General features: G+C 36.4%; 1 long non-coding RNA gene across 1 annotated transcript in view; it reads right to left on the minus strand.

Moving 5' to 3' along the window:
- Nucleotides 1-23727, minus strand: part of LOC141584477 (uncharacterized) — a 349631-nt gene that overhangs the window by 245070 nt on the left and 80834 nt on the right. Inside the window, exon 2 of the long non-coding RNA XR_012517546.1 lies at nucleotides 2370-2485. This is a non-coding gene — a long non-coding RNA (uncharacterized LOC141584477). The remainder of the gene's footprint in view (nucleotides 1-2369; nucleotides 2486-23727) is intronic.

The following is a 23727-nucleotide window of genomic DNA, read 5'->3' on the forward strand; positions in this document are numbered from 1 at the left end:
TCAAAACCACAGTGAAATATCATCTCACCTCAGTTAATATAGCTTTTATAAAAATGATAGACAATAATAGATGCTGATGAGAATGAGGAGAAATGAGAATTCTTGCACAATGTTGGTGAGTATGTAAATTAGTACAACGACTATGGAGAACAGTATAGTTTTCCCTCAAAAAAAAAAAAAAAAGAACTGTTATACTGTTATATAATCCAGCAATCTCACTACTGGGTACATATCCAAAAGAAAGGAAATCAGTATATCAAAGAGATGTCTACACTCTGCTTACTGCAACACTATTCACAATAGCCAAATTGTGGAATCAACCCAAGTTCCAATCAAAGGATGAAAGGATAAAGACAATGTGGTATATATTTATACAAAAAATACATTTATATAAAATATAAATATATGCAATACATATATACAATTAAATACTATCTTTCCATTAAAAAGAATAAAATTCTGTTATTTGCAGTAACATGGATGGAACTGGATGCTAAGTAAAATAAACCAAAGCACAAAGAGACAAATATTACATGTTCTTATTCATATGTGGAAGCTAAAAAAGTGGCTCTCTTACATAGGGGGTAGGTTGGTGGTTATCAGAGGCTGAGAAGTCGGGGATGGAATGGAAGAATAAAATGAAGTTGACTAGTGGGTAGAAATATATGATTTGATAGAAAAAATAAGATGTTGTGTTACAGGAGGGTGGCTATAGTTTACAATAAACTATTGTACATTTCTTAGCTAGAAAAGAAGAATTTCAATGGTTACAGCATAAGGAATATAAAAGTATTTTAGATGATAGATATCCCAAGTTCACTGATCTGATCTTTACAAATTATGCTTATGTGTTAAATCATCACATGTATACCAAAACTATGTACCTGTATTATACATCAATAATAAAAATTAGAAAGTGTAATTTAAAAATAGTTATATCTGCTTTAAACATCTTACTTCAGCTTACAACATATAAATATATATTTATTTGACAATTTTTACGAAGACTTTAAATATTTCTCCATTGATTGGAATAAACTTTTTTGCATAATCATATCAATAATGCATCACCAACACCTCCAGTCATAAAATCTTTAAAGTGGAACAAGCACTTAACAGTACTTGTTAATTATCCCTTGCCCATCATTCTGTGAAATTAATTTTTTTTTCTAAATTTTTATAACATTTTTCCAATCCTACTTAAAAAGGCAATTATTATGGTGGCTTGTTTCCTCACATTCTTGCAAAACACTTAATATGCTTTTTATAGAAATAACTGTTTTCATGATTCTGTTTAATCAGTCCTATTTAATATCCTATTTAATAATACAATTAAATTGCAAGTTCAAACAAGCATAAACATTGAACATATCAAATATCGGAAAGAGAACCATAAGGACACTTACCAATGTTTTTCATGTCTTATCAAGTCATGAAAAGATCTAATATAGTGAACTGGTAAAAGGAAGTCATTTAGAAAAAATTCTACCATACACACTTCATGTATTGAATTAGTACTGGTAATGTCCAAGGTGTTAGGAAGTCAAAGATGACTAACAAAAGTCAATGCAGAGATAGGGTATGGTTCTGATTTAAGCCTCAATTTCATCCTCAGTTTCAATTTTTAATTCTCCCTTAGCTAGCTATATGATTTGCACAAAGTATAATACTTAAATCTTTGTTCCTATTATCTCACCGATAAAATCATACAAAATTATACACAACATAAATTGTTGTGAGGATTAAGTATGTTGATTATAAGTAAAGTATATAGGACAGTGTCTGGCATAGCACCAGAGACCAAGAAACATTCTTCTTTTTAAAAAATAAAAAATAGCATCTGTCTTGATGAGGGTTCTAGAATATATATTCAAAGGAAAAATTAAAGAAGTACCAGGATCATTTATATTTTAATTATTACTAGATTATGTCATTCAGTAGGACATAGGATGATAGTCTTTTAAAACATTGGCCAAGAAGAGTAAGGGAATTGTGCCTCACTTGTAATTTTCAGGGCTAAGTAATGGAGACTAAGAATGTGATTCTCATGTGCTGCACTTGAACATTAGGAACTGTACTTAATACACAGTTGTAAATATCTCTACTGGTACAGGGCAAGTACAGAAAACCACCAATTGATGTTGGATGGAAATACTGTTCTGCATGGTAGTCAGCTGTTCCAGTTGGATCTATCCTACAAAACATACACAATATGTCTTCATATATGACCAGGACTCACCTTGCCATGTCCTAGGCCATCCATGGCAATGGTCATCCTATAGTTACAGTTGATTAGGCTAGACAACCAACCCATTCAGGCTAATTAGCTTCTTTCTCTCAAGCATTTGGAACTGGAATTGAGAAATTACCTGGGCTTGGTGGTGTGCATCTGTAGTCCAGCTGCTTGGGAGGCTGACATCAAAGAATTACTTGAGCCTGTGGGCAGAGGATGCAGTGAACTGAGACCACTCCATTGCACTGCAGCCTGGAAGACAAAGTGAGATCTTGTCTCAAAAAAAAAAAAAAATAATAATTATATGTAATTAGTTTCATTCCACAATTCAAGCTGGGAAGATATGTAAACTCATGAGTTTTAAAGCAACCACATTCTGCCACTTTATGGAGGAGAAGAAAATGGCAGTGGCTAAGAAAAGAATTAATGAAATGTCTATACACAGAGTAAAATACCTAATACTATATTCTTTTTTTATTATTATACTTTAAATTCTGGGACAAATGTGCAGAATGCGCAAATTTGTTACACAGGTATACCTGTGCAATGGTGGTTTGCTGCACCCATCAACCCATAATCTACATTAGGTATTTCTCCTACTGCTATCCCTCCCCTTTCCCTCCACCCTCAACAGGCCCCAGTGTGTTACATTCCCCTCCCTGTGTCCATGTGTTCTCATTGTTCAACTTCCACTTATGAATGAGAACATGCGGTGTTTGGTTTTCTGTTCCTGTGTTAGTTTGCTGACAATGATGGTTTCTAGCTTCATCCATGTCCCTGCAAAGGACATGAACTCGTTTTTTTTTTTTTTTTTTTATGGCTGCAGAGCATTCCATGGTATATATGTGCCACATTTTCTTTATCCAGTCTATCGTTGATGGGCATTTGAGTTGGTTCCAAGTCACTGCTATTGTAAACAGTGCTGCAATAAAAATATATATGCATGTGTCTTTATGGCCGAATGATTTATAACCCTTTGGGTATATACTCACTAATAGGATTGCTGGATCAAATGGTATTTCTGGTCCTAGATCCTTAAGGAATCACTCAATAAACTAGATATTAATGGAACATATCACAAAATAATAAGAGATATGCATGACAAACCCACAGTCAATATCATACTGCATAAGCAAAAGCTGGAAGCATTCACCTTCAAAACTGGCACAAGACAACAATGCCATTTCTAACCACTCCTAGTAAACATACTATTGGAAGTTCTGGCCAGGGAAATCAGGCAAGAGAAAGAAATAAAGCGTATTCAAATAAGAAGAGAGAACAACAAATTGTCTCTGTTTGCAGATGACATGATTGTATATTTAGAAAATCCATCATCTCAGCCCAAAACCTCCTCAAGCTTCAGCAAAGTCTTGGGATACAAAATGAATGTGCAAAAATTACAAGCATTCTTATTGCCAAATCATGAGTGAACTCCCATTCACAATTGCTACAAAAAGAATAAAATACCTAGAAATACAACTTACAAGGGATGTGAAGGACCTCTTTAAGTAGAACTACAAATCACTATTCAAGGAAATAAGAGAGGACAAAAACGAATGGAAGAACAGTCTATGCTCATGGATAGGAAGACTCAATATCATGAAAATGGCCATACTGCTCAAAGTAATTTATAGATTCAATGTTATTCCCATCAATCTACCATTGACTTTCTTCACAGAATTAGAAAAAAACTACTTTAAATTTCATATGGGACTAAAAAAGAGCCAATATAAACAAGACAATTCTAAGCAAAAAGAACAAAGCAGGAGGCATCACGCTACCTGACTTCAAACTATACTACAAGGCTACAGTAATCAAAACAGCATGGTACTGCTACCAAAACCGATATACAGACAAACTGAACAAAACAGAGGCTTCAGAAATAATACCACACGTCTACAACCATCTGATCTTTGACAGATCTTACAAAAACAAGCAATGGGGAAAGGATTTCTTATTTAATAAATGGTGTTGGGAAAACTGGCTAGCCATATGCAGAAAACTGAAACTGGACCACTTCCTTACACCTTATACAAAAATTAACTCAAGATGAATTAAAGACTTAAATGTAAGACCTAAAACCATAAATACCCTAGAAGAAAACCTAAGCAATACCATTCAGGACATAGGCATTGGCAAAGACTTCATCACTAAAACACCAAAAGCAACTGCAACAAAAGCAAAAATTGACAAATGGAATCTAATTAAACTAAAGAGCTTCTGCACAGCAAAATAAACTCTCCTCAGAGTGAACAGGCAACCTACTGAATGGGAGAAAATTTTTGCAATCTACCCATCTGACAAAGGGCTAATATCCAGAATCTATAAGAAACTTAAATTTACAAGAAAATAAACAACAACCCCATCAAAAAGTGGATAAAGGATATAAACCGATACTTCTCATAGGAAGATATTTATGAAGCCTACTGTATTCTTAAATGAGGTAGAGAGACTGCTTTGTTTCCAGTTTGTTTTCCAGGTCCCAAGTCTTGAGAGGCTGACTATACTTACTGCCCTTTATTACTTATAATCAATTCCCTCTTTTTACTAAAGCTAGTTTGAGTGAGTTTATATTATTACCAGTGAAAAGAGCTTTGCCCAAGAACAGTTCATTGTTTTACATGGAGGAGCTATTAATACAATGACTCACAGTGGTCAGGTCTCCTCAATCAAATGAAATGGAGGAGAAGCAATTACGTGAGACTTTCCAACAACAACAACAAAACATTAAATTATTTCAACAAGAAGTAAAAAGAAGAGAGAAAAACTACTTTTTCTAAGTTTAAGTAACCAGGCTATTGCCTATATAATTGGTTTAAATCTCCCAGAGGGTTCTAGTACATAAAAACATCTGGAATCAGAAGTAGTTAGATGTATTAGAAAATAGATTCTATATTTAGAAATTATCTCATTTGTGGTTAAGCTAAAATGCCACTAAAAGTAGGATTCTGCAGTGAGGAAGAATTCATAGAGGCCAATGCTCTGAAAATCTCAGCAAGGACTAGTTGGTGGTAATAGACAAGCACCTCCTCCTATCTCAGAGTCCTAAGGCCAGAGAGAAATTCATTTATAGCAGGATTTTAGACACATCTTACTGAATGCAAAATTTTCCAGATTTTTAAAGAGCCTTTCCAGAGAGGGAGAATTCTCATGTCAAATTTCTCATGTACCTTAAGGATCTTTCTAATTTATATACTGTTTCTACTCTCACTTACATTTTATATTTCTCAAGGACTGATTGATTCATTGCACAGTCATTTATTGACCAATCCACATTTGGCCAGCTCAGAGCCAGGTCCCAAAGAGGCAGGTATAGAAGACATTCTTTTCTCTCAAGGAATTTGAGTCAAGTAGACAGAAAATTAGAGAAACAAATGCAATAAAATGCCAAAATATATGTGAGCTTGAGTACTTTGAAACAGAGCAAAAGGGCACCTATTTCATTTTGTGTAGGGGTGGGGGAAATTGAAGATTCTTGGGAGAGAGAAATCATGAATGAGTCTTTATGTTTGGGATAACAGCAGTTTCCAATCAGAGGAAACAGCATGTGGGCAAAGTCATGAAAGATGATACAACGAAGCACAGGGTGCCTGGAAGTAAACAGGGAGTGATTAAAAATAGGCTGGGGCCTAAGGCAGAGATGAGGTCTAGCAGGGGTTTATAGACTATGCTTAATAATTGATATTTTTGTCTTACAGACATTGAAGACAGGATGAAGTGTATATACAGAGAAATGACATGTTCAGGTTTCATATATGTCATGTATTTGCATATTAAATAATGAGGTAAAACAACAGTTGTCACTTATTGAACCTCCGTAATTAGATTCTGAAGGAATAACCAATATCTAGAACATTTTGGGTAAGGCACTACAGAGTGTTTACTAAATTTTGCTGAATTGACTAGAAAATACTTTTTGGAACCAGAATTTAAATTTGCATTTGAGTTCCTGTCCTTTGTATTATAACATTCGTTTTCTGATTCAAAATCTAGGTTTAATAGTTTAACTACAGTGTCTCTTTAATGTGTTATTCTTGAATGTTGTGCTGACACAAGTTTTTGGGCTCACTTAGAACTCAAGTCTATTGTCTACAATCATAAAATAATTTTTTGAGGGGGAGAAATCTCTGGTGGTATCATATGTAACTACATATCTACTTCACACCCCAAAAAAGTCTTCATGTGCCTTTCTTATGTAACTTTTTGTTTCCCATTAAACTATATTTTCTTTGAGGATAAGAAATATGACTTATTCTTTTCCATAATAACAAAGATTCAAAAATTATTCACACTTGACCAGTCTGTGATCTAGGCAGCTCACATTTAAAAAAAAAAATCTCAATTTAGTCTTATGGAATAAGTAATTTTTCCATTTTAAAGATAAGAAAGATACCAAGTGCTTCAGAACAGTCTAAGGTCACTTATCAAGTTAGTGCTGGATTCAAGGTTTGATTGCAGGCTCAGTGAATCTCTCATTTGTAATCAGGTTTATTTCACCATGCTTGGCAAATGGTAAGCACAGTAATTATTTGTTGATAAACAAATGAATAAACAAATAAATTTATCACACTTTGAAAATAAACAGCTTTTAAGTAGTTATTCACCAAAACAAAGTTGTTTGTTTACATTATTTCTGTAATATATAAACACACAAGTGGTTTAAACTACACTTGAGTTAAAATAAGCTTACTGTATGTAAACTACATTGTGCATGTAGTCTGAGCCTATATTTTGCCAAATGCTATCACTTGAATGTCTCTCCCCAAAAGTTCATGTTTTGGAAGCTTAATTCCAAAAGTTAAAACATTGATAGTACTTGGAGGTGGGGCATTTGGGAGACAACTATTGTTAGATGAAATCATGAGGGTGGGGAACTTACAATGGGGAATATTGGCTTTGTAAAGAGAGACCTGAGCTGGCAACCTGTACCATGTGATAACTCTGGCCACGTCATGATACAGCAGAAAGACCTTTAGTAGGGGCCAGGTGTGGTGGCTCATGCCTGCAATCTCAGCACTTTGGGAGGTCGAGGCAGGTGGATCATGAGATCAGGAGATTGAGGCCATTTTGATCAATGTGGTGAAATCCTGTCTCCACTAAAAATACAAAAATTAGCTGAGCATGGTGGTGCATGCCTGTAGTCCTAGCTACTCAGGAGGCTGAGGCAGGAGAATTGCTTGAACCCAGGAGGTGGAGGTTGCAGTGAGCCAAGATTGCGCCACTGCACTCCAGCCTGGCAACAGAGCAAGATTTCTAAAAAAAAAAAAAAAAAAAAAAAAAAAAAAAAAAAAGAATAAGAAGAAAAGGAAAGAAGACATTTAGCAGATCCTGACACCATGTTCTTGGACTTCCCAGAATGGTGCGCTACATAAACTATTTTTTATAAATTACTCAGTCTGTGGTATTCGGTTATTATAACAGAAAATGACTTAAGACACCAAATAAATCATAAATGAACATTTCCGTTAATTCCCCACATTAGTTTTTTTTCTACAGGCATCCTAGTTATAAGGCATTCTAATAATCAGTTGTGAAAGCACCAGTCTGGTCATATGCCATCGCTGCAGTTCCGTTGTGCTACATTTATTACATTGTCTGTGCAGACATGTGCCAGGACTATGTAAAACTCTACTGCAGACTTAGGTGTGCTATCTCAAAATCTTTTCCATCCATCACTACTTACTCTGAACTACTTTCTCTTAATGGTCCTTTTCTTTCTGTTGTTTATAACCTATTTTTATCCATTTTCTTATCTCCACTTTTTTTTCTAGACCTCTGATTTGGATCCAACATCTACATTTTACGCCAGCGCAGCCTCTGTATCCCACCATTAATGCTTACCCACAAGTTGCTCCCATGAACCAGGTTGACCTTAGGTCTCAGAGGATCAGTGGGTAGGGATTCGTTTTCATCTTGCCTCCATTTTCAAAGCAGAGATACCATGTTTCTAAAGCTTTGTTTTTAATTGTTACATTAGTTAGTTCTCACACTCTTATACTCTCATAAAGAACTGCCTGAGACAAAGTATTTTAGAAAGAAATGAGGTTTAATTGACTCACAGTTCCGCATGGCTGGGGACACTTACAATCATGTCCAAAGTTGAAGGTAAAGCAAGACACCTTCTTCAAAAGGCAGCGGGAAGAAGAATAAATGTAAGAGGAACTACCAAACACTTATAAAGCCATCAGATCTCATGAGAACTCACTCACTATCATGAGAACAGCATGGGGGGAAACTGTCCCCAGGATTCAACTACGTCTACCTGGTCTCTCCCTCGACACCTGGGGATTATGGGGATTATAATTCAAGAGAGATTTTGGGTGGGGACACAGCCAAACCATACCAATTATGTATTCCTAATTAGCTCACTTGCTCTATCAATATACTATGAGAATTGGTTCTCAGAAGGTTTCGCACATAGAATCCAGGTATCAGAAATTGATGTGCACTCTGATTCAGATAATGATATGCTTTGTCTCTCTTTATAAAATAAAGTTAGAAATGCCTGTACTACCTATCCACAGGTGCATTGTTGTTCTGGTGATACAGCATATGTAAGGTCACAGTGAAAGCATCTTCTAGGCGTAAGGCTAAAAAAAAATAAAATGTTCAATTATATTATCAAAGGAGCAGAATTTAAGCAGGCTTATGTTCCCTTTTTTTTTTTTTTTTTTTGTCCTGCACTGTCATTGGGCTGGAGTGCAACAGTGTGATCTTGGCTCACTGCAACCTCTGCCTCCCAGGTTCACACAATTCTGCCTCAGCCTTCCAAGTAGCACCTCCCAAGAACAGGTGCATACCACCACACCTGGGTACTTTTTTGTATTTTTAGATGGGGTTTCACTATGTTGGCAAGTCTGGTCTCGAACTCCTGACCTTGTGATCTGCCCACCTCGGCCTCCCAAGGTGCGGGAATAGGCATGAGCCAACGCACCCAGCCACTTATGTTCTTTCTTATACAAAAGATGCTTTTCTTTTTGTTGTTGTTGTTGTTGTTGTTAATAATGCGATGAATGCTGGAGTTTTTATAAATCAAATACATAATTAAATAAGATGTAAATTTAAAAGAGTAGGGACTCTCATATTAAATTAAATTTTAACTACTGACGATATATTTTCTTATAGTGCTTTAGAAACCAAATATATTTGTGTTACCTCCTCACACTACTGATTGGAATTAGACTCAACCTAATAGGAACACTGAGAACTGGAAGTAGTTATGAATGTTTCTTTCTAAATTGATAGAAATAGTGAATGGTACTTTATACTTGTATGCATATACTTGTAATTTCCTCTTTAGTGTATTATAATTTACCTTTTCTGTTTTATGAAATATACAGCATTATTTAAAATGTAGTTATTATGAAGACTAAGAATTCTAATAGCTGGACTTCAAGTTTTACAGCTTAGAGCTTAGTGGCTCAACCCTTGGTAAATAAGCACCTCTCTGAGCCCTTTAAATAGTATTTAAGCTGAGTTAAGTTTATGAGTTAGCTATAAAATTATAATTTGGTTCTGAAGAGGAAACCTCATTTAGTGGCACTCAACAAACTAATATAGTGACCCTAAATCCCAACCTGACTGTTTAGTTATTACAACACACTGCTATGAAGACTATTAACAGGCCTAATTAAGGCATCAATCACCTCTCAGAACCTCTATAACCTTACAATAACTCTTTTTATGGCATTTTTAGCAATTTGCTCTAATGCACGAGGGCCATATACAAGTGAATTGGATATTAGGGGCCCTGATAACACGAGGCCATTTGGCAAGCACTCCCAGGCCCTACACTTTCACAAGCTCGCTGGGAAACAGACCAGAGTACTTTCTAAGGAGGACAGAGTAGAGTCTGAGCTGGTCTCTCTAACACAACCCAACATGCTGCCGGGTTTTTAGGCTTGTGCAGGCATTCAAACAGAATAATATAGGCCACTAGGCATGTCCATTTTAAAGACTTTCTTTTTTTTTCGTTCACGCTGCATATCCAGAACAGCCTCTCTGTGGAGCAAATCACCCATTACAACCGCCACTTTGTATGCAGCTGTATGGGCAAACCTTCTAAAAAGCACATTAACACTTTTGACCTGTTGTGTTAATGGACCTGACTTTCTCAACTGAATATCTTTCTAGTAAATCAAGTACACTTTAGTAAGACAGGCTTAAGGGGAAGACATCATTTGGTAAACCTCAGTGAGATCATACAGTTCAGTTTATCCTGTTGTAGGTTTGGTATGTTCTAAGTGATTTTTCAAGTGGGAAATTCACAGATATTTTCATATTTCTCTTCTTTCCTGCTTCATAGGTCGGCAGGATGTCAGTTAGAGAGAAAAACACAGGAAGTTAATGTCTATCCTGGAAGAAAGCCAACTTCAACATCTCAAGAGAATATAAATTTTATGATTGTGCAGGGAATGGAGTTAGCAGATTCAGAGGATGGTACTTGTGAACATATGATTAATAAAGTGAGAACTTAAAGCCTAACCTGTTGCTACCAATTAAGTGCTGTGGTCGTGGCACACATTACAGACTGCTAAATAAGAAACACATCATACGATGTGACATGAGGGATCAAAAGTCTTCCTAAACTTGTAGTCTTCCCAAAGTTAGTTACTTGGTTTGCATTTCTTATGTTAGTCATTCACTTCAATTAGTGTATTAGAGTTCAAAATCGAAAGGTGTTAGCCTTTGAGGGGTAATGTTTCACATTTGGGTATTTCCATATTTTAGTGAATTAGCTAAATACTTAACAAATAAGTAAGTTCATGAAGACATCAGGCAGGAATATGGCAGTTTTGAAAGAGGAACTAGGTTGGAGTTATGGGAAGAGATTTCTAAGATGTCTAATATCCAGTTGACTTCTATTGGAAGAGATGTCTAGATGTCTTGATCATAGGCAAATGTGGGAGGGGACAAATTTAATGTAGAGAACCAAGGAATGAAGAGACAGGCTTTCTAGAGGTCCTCCAAATAAGCAGAATATCACAGAGATAAAAGAACGCTAATGATTTTTGTTGTTGTTTAGTTAAGGTAATTTAGCTGCTGTAACCAACAAATCCTAAAAGAATATATAAGGGCTTAAATATGACAATTCTCTTCTTGTATATGTTAAGTCCAAAACATTTGCTCTTAATTGACAGGCAGCTTTCCTTTAATTAATAATTTAGGGACATTTATCTCATAGTTTAATCAACTTTGGAAGCATGACGTCAAAGGTTACCAAACCCAATTGCAACAAGTGGGTGGAAATGGAAAGGTGCTGGAGACATATAACTGCAAAGGAGTCTGATAAATGGGCTCGGTGGGAGCTCAGTGGTCTCTGCAATGCTGGCATTTTCCTGAGCCTTGGTCTTGATTCCGTGTCTTACAGATTCTGGCATTCTAAAGTAGGTCATAATTAGGCAGAAAAGGATGTATAAGCTTAAAATAGACAGGGTACATAAAGTAGGTGACAAAAGGAGTGAAGATGTTTTCTTGTTGCTCAGCTTTGGTAGAAAACAAAACAAAAATCGCATTTCTTCTTGTTGGTATAGGAAGAATTGATATTTGAGAAACAAGGGCTGTCAGAACCAGATTGGAGTCTTCTGTTTTGTTGATTTTCACAGGGTTATTATATATGGAACTAAGACCACATAACACTATTAAATGTGTAGAGTATAGAAAAAGAGTTTTGACACTCCTGATCTTCTTCCATCCCTGACTATGCTAAATTTCTCAGTGATAAAATTTATCTGATGGTTTTCTTAGTTAAAACACAAAAATGAATAAATCTACTTCTATCTGAATCAAAAATATCATAGGGATTATGTGAATTATTTCATTTGCTCCTCAGTTGCTGGACTTAGATGGGCTGTAGGCTCAGTCACGTATTCTAACTGCATTGGTCTTTAAAGACTAAATAATCTGGAAAATGTGATTCTTAAAGTATAGAGGGAGATAACCACACTAGCTTCCCACTAAGTTTTTAAAAAGTATTCTGAGTTGGCTGCAATTCCCAGTTTACACATTTGCTTCTAGCAAAAGCACTTTTGAAAATTATCAAGCCTGATGTTGGGTATTAACACCTGGAAAATAGATCTGTGATATGCACCCAGTATCTTCATTTAAGAACCCTAAACCCTTATGTTCACAAGTTCCAGGTATTCCTTAGACTAAGAACTACACCAGAACATCAAGACATTATACAATTAAATTCCCTATTAAATGAAACAATAGGAAAAATATCATCTTTTCTATGGTTAATTCCCTATTTGTTAATAAAATGGTTTTTTTGTTGATAATGTTTTCATTGTGCATTCAATCTCTATAGTCAAATATTGTTACTGTTGAGTAATGTCAAATCAGTGCCTAATGTTGCATCCCTAAATGCTTGTGGAAAACATTATTATGAAGTTGATCATTAGAGCTTAAGGATCATCATTAATTTTAAACCAAAGCTATAAAAAGCATGGAGTGTCCACAATGATGATCAGCTCCTTAAAAAGATGTGAAGATAATTGTGCAGATTTCTTTAAATTACTCAGTCAATTTTAAAAGAGAAATGTTGTTCATATTTTCATCACTTTTCTTCATAAGGGATGCTTCTATACTCATAGCATAAGGTGACTCATCACAACTTTGTCACAGTGAGTGGTCAGAAGGCATAAGCCAGAACTCCAGCATTATCTAACAGCTGTCACTTCCATTTAAGGGACCAACACATTCTCTCATGGACACTTCCTGGGGCGGCCTTTTGGAAATTGCTCACCTAATAATTGAGAAAATGAGGAAGGTGTTTACTCTAAAATAATCGTAGAAATTGACTTAACATGAAATGGTAACTTTGTCTTTTAGCATTGTTTAAGAATGTGATTTTCTCTTACTTAGGAAATTAGTTCAGATTTTTGAGGATTTTGTGATTCCATTTATTTCTTCGGGTTATAGAGTATTTCCTATTTATACTCAACACTTTCTTGGCCTGCAATATGATGAAAGATACAGATTTATAAATCAACGGATTATACTAAGTTTTTTTAAAAAGCATCTGTAGCTTCACACCACATTTTTAGCCTTGTACTATAGAGAAGTAGACTCACTATATTTTTTCTTCCTGTGTAGAAGAGAGTATTGGTTAGGAAATATATTATCCTACAAGTAACAAAGACATCACTGCCATAGACACAAAAAAAAGTTGCTTAAAAATGTTATGGAATTTGTTTTCCTCTAGTAATGGATAAGTCACAAAATCATACAGATAACATGGTTACATGTTGTTATGGCCTAGGCTACTTTCATATTCATTCTCTTGAAATGATTGCTGTAGCTCTAGTCAACACATTTAGGTTCCAGGATAGTAGAAATAAGAAGGCTAAGTATAAAAGCTGTTAAGTTCTTAAAGCATGACATTGTTTTAGAAAAACTTTCTGCAAGCCCTGCTCAACAACCTCTTGTAACATTGGATAGCTCAGAAGCCTGTCCCACATGCATGTATGTCTCAAATTGACTGGTAAATGTTGCTTCTAAACTGGGCACATTGTCAGTCTCAACAATATCTGGGTAATGTAATTAAGAAAGAAGTGAAGAAAATAACATTTTATTAAGTTATTTATTTTTAGAGATGAGATCTTGCTATGTTGTCCTGACTGGAGTGCAGTAGCTATTCATGGGCAGAATCATAGCCCACTGCAGCCTTGAACTCCTACATCCAAGTGATCTTCCTGCCTCTGCTTCCTAAGTAGCTGAACTACAGGCACGTGCCACCAAGCCCAGCTTAGAGAATAAATAATAAGCAGCTAGTGGTCTTTGTCATGAGTTTACTAGAAGGGAAATTTCTGCTCATCTAGCTTTCTCCACTTCCACCCTCTTTCAATCCTTTATTCAGAGAGGGAGGACTGGCCAACATTTTTAGTCAGAGATTACAATTAATTCATTTTACTAGGAGGCAGAACTGCAGGCCTTAAAGATATAGACTCACTTCTTGAATCATCTCACATGTCCTCTTCCAAACTAATAAACAGATCAGGAGAACTTTCTAAACCATGTTCTCAAAAGTACTCTGTTCCAGATTCTCTGCCTACTCCTGAGTAGGCAAAACACCAGTGACACACACTGCAAGCTGAGTTTTCTTTCTTTTTTTTTTTTTCTTTTTTTTTTTTGGCTTAAGACAACAGTACTTTATTTTCTCAAAGTTTTGGAGGCCAAAACTCTAAAATCAAGGAAGTAGGGCCATATTCTCTCCAAAAGGCTGCAGGGGAAAATCCAAAAGAATCTAGCCTGATGGTATTTGCTGTGAACATGGTCTGTCAGATTTACTGCTAGAGTGCTAGACATGTGCATCTGAGTTCCAGTACAAAGAGTTATTTTAGAACTATACAAAGAATGTAAAGTTTGAGGGTTATAGGTGGCTTGTCCAAATTTGTCAAGTGGAACAATAGTCCTCACTCGGTTATAGACTTCCAAGTTGTAGACTAATGGTGTGTCTTCCATTAGTCAAGACTCCAAAGGGAAGGAGGAGAGATGAGATACATCACAAACCTCCCAGAGAAAGCTTTTATTGGAGTGTTATCTGTTTGCCAGTTTGCTGGTTTCTTTCCTACCTTTCTCATGCACTCCTGCTCTGTCTCCAGCAGGCATTCTTCTCATGATCTCTCTCATCACGGAAGCTTTTGACATAGACTATTTGGGCTCAACGCTTGATCTCCTGCCTGTGTCTACCAAGTTATAATTATTCACTCATTTTCCCACTAGATGGATGGTTTCTTAATGACAAAGACCATAGTGTGACATTGAATCTTCAGGGACCAGCAAAATTTATAGTTCATAGTTGTCAATTAATGACAATTAGAGTATTTTTTATTTAATATAGGAATGGAAACTAATAACCCCGAATCATAAATGACCTAATCAGATCACAGGAAGCTTAGGAATTCAGCAGAAGTCAAAATCTTTACTTATAGCAGTGGTTTATAAAGTGTGGTTCAGGGAGGGCTATGGCAGTAAGTTTTAAACAGGTGTTCCTCAGAATCACTTATGCTCAGTCCCGCATTCAACACTTAGATTCATATTCAATGGATTTTGGGTGGGACTGAGGATTCTGCATTTTTATACGACTCTTGGGGTTCTGCTTTACAAACTGGATTGAATGAGTCAGAATGTGAGCTGTGGTGAACAGGTTCTAATCTGTCCCCTGTGGGCAGCTCCATTTTGGTCTGCTTTACATATACAGCAGTTCTGTGTTGGCCAGCAGAATCACCTAATCTACTAGTGACTAGATAGTTTAGAATCAGCTTCTAAACTCCATATGCACAAACAGCACCCAGGAGAATAAAAATGGAGTCTTGTAGAAATGAGGGACTTCTCTTCCCTGGTCCAGGAGGGGCATGTTTTCAAAGGCAGGAGTTTCCCGGCTCCATGCCTCCATCTGCCAACCAGACAGACTCTTCCTGGGTCCCCGAGGGTTGTGGCTTCACAGGCAGGAGTTTCCCATATCCAAGCCTTATCAGGCCACCAGAGGGGTTTCAAAGGTAAAGTTCTTTGTTTGGGTTTCCCATGGGCCCTGTATGTCAGGAGAGCCAGGTGGGCTCCTTTGTTCAGAAAAAAAAAAAAAAAAAAAAAAAAAAAAAAAAAAAAAACCCGGAAGTTCTGGGAGGAGGGGCTTTGTAACTCAGAGTTTTGGACCAAGTGGCCAATCCAGTACCAGAGTCAAAGATCACTCACTCCAGAAATTTGAAAGATCTCCTCTCATTGGACGAGAACAGGGAGGCAATAACTCAAGGGTTAAAACTGCCCGCTGCTCCTCCTGTAGGGACTCCTTCTCTGGGTCCCCTCCCACTACAGCATGGGAGCTATTTGTCTTTCTGGCTAATAATTTGCTTTTCTGCAAAACTCTTTGGGTCCACGGTAACGGCAAACTCACTGTGCCTGCAGGGGCCCCTTTCCCCATTCTTTGGGGTTAGTGAGGCTAAGAACCCCTTAGGAAGAAGAGGGAGCTGAGTATGCTCCCCGTTACAGGAAGAGCCTAGACCTCAGTAATCAATAAAGCTCTTGACGCCATTCAAATGAGTAATCAAAATTGGGAGTCAATGACATATAGAAATTCTGTAAGAAATTTCACCTACTGCTACAAAACAGCAGTAATAGAATAAACCATGAGAAAATAAATAAAACTCTACAGTGACATTTTAGCAGCTTACACATGCCTAAATTCACATCAGCTAGACATTTCCCAGGCATTAAGCTACTGCTTCATTTCGGTACCTCCCGTTTGCTTGCTCTGCTCTTACTGCATACCTGTTCTGGTCTTTGACTCTCTCCTCCTTACCTTTCACTCTAGATTCTGTGAACTTCTGAGTTTTTTTGGTCTCAAATTAATTGACTGTTTTCCCTTTTGACCTGCCTCCTCGATTTCTTCACATGACTTCCTTTTACCTCTTATTATTAACTGATTCCTTGAGTATTTCATTTTACCATATTCAGCTCTTTCTCTAAATTCACAGCTTCTTAGTTGACATAACATCATATTTTGAAGAATATTAGCCAAAAATTTGTAGGATCCCAACTAGGTGCAAATTGAGTATACAAAAATTAGTGTGAATTTCAAAACATGTTCCATTCCTTTGTCTTGTTTTCTTTCATGCACATAACCAGCCAGAATATTGGTGAGATTCTTGCCTTTGGATGTCTCCTATCCTTGCATTTGTTATATTTCCTATGGCCTGCTCTCTCAATCTTCAGGAATGCTTCAAATCAGTGAATACTTACCTGCAAAGTTTACTGCTTACACAAAGACATAGATCTTAATGCTCCAGGGCATCCTTGTCTTCTAGTGTTCATTTATTCCTGGCCCATTGGACATTTGCACGTGCACAGTTCAGTCTCTATTTGTCATTAGACTGCCTATTCCCTGACAAAGCTGCTCCTCCCTCAGCCTCATGCTCTCTTTTGAATGATGCACCAGCCTCTCAGAGTAGGCATTTTATTTTTCCTGCTCCTCTATGGCAAACACTTGGCTGATTGTTTTTCACAATATCTTTTTGTATCCTTCACAGGATTTCCCTCTCTCTAACAAGGCTCTGCCACTAATCTTCTCCCTATAATCATATAGTAGTGTCTTTTCCTTCTAAGAACACTATTTTGTAATGTGATTTCACAGCTCAAATCACCATGAATAGTCCATCTTCACCAAGGACTAACTCCTCAGTCCCTTGAGGCCCTTCCCAAGATAATTTATTGCTGTACTGCAGGGAACCTCTGCTCTCCCCATGGTAAGCATCATTTTCCGAATACAACATAGGCCTTTCCAAGTCTGAGCGGCTGTTCCTGTTGTTCTCATTGACTGCTGTGCCTGCTGTGTAAATCTTATTCATCTTTTGTGTCTTTCTAATATGTCACTTACTGATTGAAATCTTCTCCAATCATCACAGTTGAGTGTATTCTCTCTTCTCTGAATACAAAACACTTCCTTCCAGCCTTGTGGTATTTATTATTTATTTCCTTGCACTGTAATTATTTGTGTATAGCTCATCTTCACTAATAGCTTAATCCTTTATAGATATCAAGAAGCTTACTCATTTTTATATTTCCTCCTCCACCCCTACACCATAATCAGCAGCACACTAGCCTTGTCCATAGTAGGTTCTAGATAACTATTAAATTATGTTCAAGAATAGATTAATTAATTATTAAACATTTATCCTCTGAATAGAGTTGATGTTTGTATTAGGAAAAAAGTGACTCTACTTTTATAAGGTATTTCCATGTCTTTTTTCTTTTCTCAAACATAAAACTGTTTGAATTCCAAATCAAATACTAGCATCCTGGCAGGAAATCACTGAAAAGCAATGGTGTACAGTGAGGCTCTTTAAATATTGAAGTCCTATGCAGTCAAATAGAACTTCTAAAGCATAGGAATAGGCTGTGAGATGCATTTATATGAATATACTTGGAATATTTGTGCAATAGTAATGGAGAGTGAACGTTGACTTCTAGGCAGGATTAAGATGGGAGTATTAAATGCAACATATTAGAGAAACCAAGATATACATTGGCAGGAACACTGAAATTCTTGTATGAATATAAAATCTTGGGGCCAGATTATTTTTTCTAATAAAACGTGTTGTCTGCTTCATAATGAAAACTGGAAAACAGGATGCGAAATATGTGTTTATTTACCTAAAACTTTCAGGGTTTGAGGTAAATAATATTCCATAGAGTAGAAAAATTATTCTGAATGCCTTAAGATCTTTTAAGAAATCCTGTTTGGGAAACTGATTTCATGTGAACCTATTGAAACTTACACCCCACCACACAACACACACACACACACACACACACACACACACACACACACGTGCACACACACACACACACACTCTTATACCAACAAAATTAATAAATATAAATATAGTATACTTTCAATTACTTTACAATTTGTGATCCGAACTCTTTGGCCAATTTCATATATATATGCATGTATGTCTATTTGAAACTGGCAGTGGTGAGAAGAATGTATGATTGAAAACAGAAAAAATATATATTTACATACTGCAGGCTTTTAGTGGCTATGTTTCTGGAAATGAGCCTTCATCTGAATGTAAAGTTTTCTTTTTTATTATGAAAATCTAGTTTTTTAACGCCTGTTTAAGACAATATTAGAAGCACAATTTCCATGCCCAGGTTATCTCTTTTCTCTTCCTACTAACAGTAGTTCAATAGTAGATCTGGTTATATAGTTCCCCAGCTTTAAAAAATGATTTTAACACATTTTTCAGTAATATCTTCTCATCACCTTTTGCCATTCCTTACCATTTCTTTTTCCTATGTTATATTTCTAAGTTTCTAACAATCCATAGGAGATGTGACTCCTCTGATTCTAAATTTAAAATTCTTCTAATAGAGTCACATACTTGAGAACTTTGTGACAAGATCTAATGTTTGAGGAAAGATTTTTGAATTTGCTTTATACCTAACTTAGAGTCCCATGTCTATTGGTAAAATAAACAAAATTCTGAAGTTGAAAATATTTTAAATACAACACAATTTAGCTATAACTAGAACCCACTGTTTTCCTAAAGTTCTTTATACAAAAAAAGTTTATTTTCTTTTTTAATTTTTCTTTTTTGTGAGTTATTAAAGGTTATCTTGCTATTTGACTTAGGGCTTAGGAAGGAATATTGTATACAATTTGTTGAAAACTGAGATACTTTAATATAGAATATTTGTCACTATAAAATGGTTTTCTGTATTTGAAGTTTCATCGATTGATTCTTGCAGGTCTTGCTGAGCTAAAAAGTAAATATTGACAAATAGAACATCCCAATTATATTCTCCACTGAAACTAAAGTGGTGAGAAATTCTTACATAGGATACAGCAGTTTGTTTTGTTGAGCAAAATCCTTTGAAATATGAAGAAGGAATGCAAAGGGTAAAAGAGATATACTAGATTACTCCAATAAGAAAGAGCAAAGAAATCTTAATAACTTAAAATAGCTCCACATTTTCACTGCTGTAGGGGAGAAAAAAATATATTGTTCCTTCTTCCCTCTTAGCCTCCCTCTCTTAGGCCCTATAAATTAGACTGACAAAAACAAAACAGATTAATGAGAGAAAACCAAACACAAATGTATTAACCTGTGCATTCTGCTTATACATGGGAGCATTCTGAAATGAGTAACTAGTAGGAGTAAGAATTTCGGCTGATAGAGCATCTTAACAAGGAAAAGAAAACAAATGTTTAGAGAAATGACAAAAGAAATGAAAGAACTTTGAGCTTCTAGGAGCAGCAAAGTGTGCAAAGCAACTATATACGGAGACTAGTGATAGATAAGAATTAGTAAGTTTATTATGTAGATTTCTTTGGTGCCATCTCTGGGATGATAAAGGTCTAGAGTATTTTCTAGTGATTAACTTTTGTCTCTATAAGCATTCCAGGGACTGGCATTCCAATTTCAAATATTAATGCTTCACAGCTAGATGGAATTAACTGAGACTGGTATCTTCTCAGGATGTATAATTTTATGCTCAGGACAGCTAACTGGGACCCATCCATTTCTATATTCTTTGCAGCAGGCACTGACCAGAAAAACAACAAAGAAATTGGCACCGTTAAAAAATGGTTCCCCCTGCCTTTACTTTCTTGCTACTGATTATCAAGAAACATTGGTAGAAGAAAGGAGAATGCCCTACCAAATATTTTTGCAGTATTCTTTGTAGTCATGAAGCTATTTCAACAAATAAAGCATGGTGGGGGGTGGGGGGAGTGACAAAAGAGCAAATTTTGCTCCCATTCTAAAAACTCCCAAATGCATAATGTAAACATCACTGAAAATGTACACCATCCATACTTTCTATTATTGTTTACCTATTCAATGCCAAACAAATCATGTCCTACAAGCAATAAAACTTGCTGTATCCTTCTACAGATGCCAAGGAGCAAGTTGAGACAATTCCAAGACATACAGTGCCGAGCAGTGGACCTAGTGCCTAAACATAAGCAATTTATTTTGGAAAATGGCTTTATCCACTGCGAGTTCTCATCACTATATTATAGAAATGCCACCTGAGCAATAAACATTTTATTGGGTATGAGAATAGCAGTACTTTCATCCCTGAATTTTGTGTCCAGATGGCACACAGACCTGCTGTCCAATATGGTAGCCACTGGTCATGTTGGCTCTTGAGTTCTTGAAATGTGGCTAATCCAATTTGAGATGTGATATGATTATAATCCAGACACAAAATTTCAAAATCTTTGTACAAAAATATCACAAAATATCTCATAATTTTTATATTAACTGAATCTTGAAATTAAAAAAGCTTGGATATGTTGAGATAAATATACATACTATTAAAATTAATTTACTCGTTTCTTTTTAATGTGGCAACTAGAAACTTATCATTTACATATGTGCTTACAAAGACTGTCTTCTTTGGAAAGAACCTTTAATCACGCTCCTCTGAGTCCTCTACTCGACTAGGCCTGACCTCAGGCTTCCTTTTCCGTCCCTACAGAATACAGCTCAAGCAAGAATCTCACTAAATCAATTTAGGGAAAATCTCCCATGTTTGGTATGTAACTACTCTTCATATCTTATCATTCTTTTTTGCCTTCAGCATGGTCCTATCAAGTTAATTTACCGAGAAACACCTTATCCTTGATGCTTCTGAGAAGAGAAAAGATCACCTGGTGGCCATCAGGCAGACCCTCTGAGGCAAGACGTTTTATCTGAAGAATTCAGAGGCAATTAAATTTCCCTATTATCTAAAGCCACTTCAAGTACAAGTTTCTTTCCCAAGAATTTATAAGTACCTAGATTGAATTTCTATACATCTCCGGAATGCATGCATGTCAGAACTCATTATGAAACCCTTGCTGATATCAAGGTACCAAAATGACTACAAATGTAATAATTGAATATCACATATGTGACTCATACGGCACAAATTACCATAAAGTTCCTGCTTCAAGGTCCATAAACACGCCTAAAGAGAATCCACCACAGCGTGTTCAGTCTTCTCTTGCTGAAGCTCCCTCTGTACTCTGCTGCAAAGGGTTCTAATAAAACTTCTCTTTTCAATCCTATACCATTGTTGGTAAATTATTTTATCATCCAAGAGCCAACCACTCTCTGCTGCCGGGGCCGTGACACCTTGCCCAGAAGTTTCCTTTTAGTAATTTTGCATCCACTGACATGTGCCCAGTTTCTTGGTTATAAATTCCCCTTGTTCTTGTTGGAGTTGAAGCTGAGTCCAATCTATTTTCCCTATTGCAGGATCCCATCGCAGTAGTGCCTACACCTACCATCATGACTCTTCTTGAATGAAATCTACCTTACCATCTTTAACAAATGTGTCCTGAATATTTTTTTTACAACAGTGTTTTGAATATTTCTATTGAATATTGGTGAGAGAAATTGCGCTATCCTTTAAGATTCTCTTTCTCAAACTGATGTATACAGACATTTATAAACAACTCTTGATTATCACCAAAAGAGTTACTGAGGTACTGGCAAAATCTAAGTTGGCCTAATTTATTTTTTGCCTCTAAAGGTTTTAACAAGAATCTCCATAATAACCTAATGTTTAAGTTCATCATTATTCATTGCCACATAGTTTCTCACCTTCTTCTTGGCCTGAATTCAACAAATTGCTCTTAACTTCTTTAATATGATGGATAGATAATAGAAAGGCATTAGATAATAGAAAGGTATTAGATAATAGAGCATAACTATGTATTGATTTCTTGGAAACTAACAGAATCCCTAGAGAAAACTGTGAAACCTTCTCTATTCACCGCATTTGCTCTTTCAGCCTGGGTAAAACACAATCATGTTCCATCTAAATGTGCCCATGTTTTCCTCATTGTAAACCAGGCTTGTGGATCAAATGATAATCAAGACCAAGGAGTTAGGGACAAATAGCTACAGGTGATAGAAAGGACCAACTTCAATCTTCTTGTAAATCCTAAATCCTGCAATATACGCATTAGGCTGAACATACAGTATCAAAAAGTAACTGCCTCTACTGAAGAAGGGAGAGTCAATAGCCTTTGTAAGATGCTCGGGAGGGAGTGGGGTGGAGGAAAGAGAAACGATATTGATGAGAGGAAAGCCTTGTGCACCAGACCCACTTGTTCAGAGATATCTTAGGGATGTTGTGTCTATGCTCTCTCCCAACTCGCATATTGACTCATAAGAGGCAGTGACTCACAATAGCAGCTTCACTCGCTTCGGGAAAAACTCACATATTTATTCAAGAACCATTTAGCTTTCTTGAGTGTGAGTTCTGATTCTTGAGAACTCAGAAGTTCTCAATAGCTCAGGCTGCTTGAATCAACAGACAGAAAGTTCATAAGAAAAAAGAATCTGGAAGAATGTCAACAAAGAAGAATGTACCATTAACTGGCTATTTTAATTCTACATATGTGGAAATGCTGCTTAAGGACACTTAATTTTAGGGACAAAGGTGAAAAACTTATGTAAGAATTGAAGTTGGCCGGGTGCGGTGGCTCACGCCTATAATCTCAGCACTTTGGGAGGCCAAGGCCGATGGATCATGAGGTCAAGAGATCGAGACCATCCTGGTCAACATGGTGAAACCCCATCTCTACTAAAAATACAAAAATTAGCTGGGCACGGTGGCGCATGCCTGTAGTCCCACCTACTTGAGAGGCTGAGGCGGGAGAATTGCTTGAACCCAGGAGGCGGAGGATGTGGTGAGCCGAGATCGTGCCATTGCACTCCAGCCTGGGTAACAAGAACAAAACTCTTCTCAAAAAGGAAAAAAAAAAAAAAAAAAAAAAAAAAGAATTGAAGTTTCCAGCAGGGTCTTTCCAGCATTTTGCTTGAAAGAGCTCAGTAGCAAGCCATGTAAGTAACAATGGGCCACTGGAAATAAATGCAAATCTGTGGTCCTCTGAGAATTGAGCTTTTATCCTCTCAGGATTCTTTTGGAGGATTATGGATGTCTCAGTAATACTAGTGAGTATGTGACCAATATAACTTGGCAGTCAACTCTTT

The sequence above is a fragment of the Saimiri boliviensis genome, chromosome 5, assembly GCF_048565385.1.
Source record: "Saimiri boliviensis isolate mSaiBol1 chromosome 5, mSaiBol1.pri, whole genome shotgun sequence".
Taxonomy (NCBI): Eukaryota; Metazoa; Chordata; class Mammalia; order Primates; family Cebidae; genus Saimiri; species Saimiri boliviensis.